Source organism: Nannospalax galili, unplaced genomic scaffold, assembly GCF_000622305.1.
Source record: "Nannospalax galili isolate Female #2095 unplaced genomic scaffold, S.galili_v1.0 scaffold290, whole genome shotgun sequence".
NCBI lineage: Eukaryota > Metazoa > Chordata > Mammalia > Rodentia > Spalacidae > Nannospalax > Nannospalax galili.
In genome coordinates, this window is record NW_008331486.1 from 5,591,831 (window position 1) to 5,592,845 (window position 1,015).

The following is a 1,015-nucleotide window of genomic DNA, read 5'->3' on the forward strand; positions in this document are numbered from 1 at the left end:
CCTTGTTCAGCTTTGCATTTGGGGGTATGTTCTTGTTCTTAGTCAGACAGACAGTTGAACCTTAGACTCATTTGAATCCTGTCTTGTCTACCTACTAGCTCTGCCCATGAACAAGTTAGCCAGCCTCTCTGGGTCTCATCTTCCTCAGTGAGGTGAGCTAAAGAATAGTATACTGTAGGGCTGGAGAGCTGGCTCAGCCGTTGAGAGCACTAGCTGCTCTTGCAAAGGACCCGGGTTCAGTTCCCAGCTAACAACCATCTGTAACTCCAGTTTCAGGGGATCTGATGCCTTCTGGCTTCCACAGGCATTGCATGACATGGGTGCACTTATATACATGCAGGCAAAACACTCATACACGTAAAATAAAACTAAATAACTTTTTTTTTTTTTTGAACCAGGGTCTCCCTGTAGCTCCAGCTGTCCTGGAACTCTCTATGTAGAGCAGGCTGGTCTTGAACACACAGAGATCCACCTGCCTCTGCCTCTCAAGTGCTGGGATTAAAGGCGGTGCCACCATGCCTGCTCATAAATAACTTCTTTTTTAGTTAAAAAAAAAAAAAGAATAATACACTGCCCTGTACCATTTTTGGGAGAATCAGAGGCGGCCTAAAGGTCCCAGCACCTTGTAAAGGATCTGTATATATGCTTGCTATTGCTTTGTTTGTTTTCGAGACAAAACATAATGTATCCCTTCACTATGTATGGAGGCTGATCTTCAACTTCCGATCCTCCTGCCTCCACCTCCTGTATGCTGGGATTACAGGTACATGCCAGCATGCCACGCTTTTAAAAAATCTTTTTCTTTTTTAAATATTTTACTTATTTTTTCCGTGTTTTTTTAAAAATTTTTTTATGTGCATGCGTGTATTGCCTGCATGTAGGTAAGTGCACCCATGTCATGCAGTACCCATGGAGGTCAAAAGATGGTGTCAGATTTCCCTGGAACTGGAGTTACAGATGGTTGTTAGCCACTATGTGGGTGCTGGGAATTGAATCCCAGTCCTCTGAAAGAACA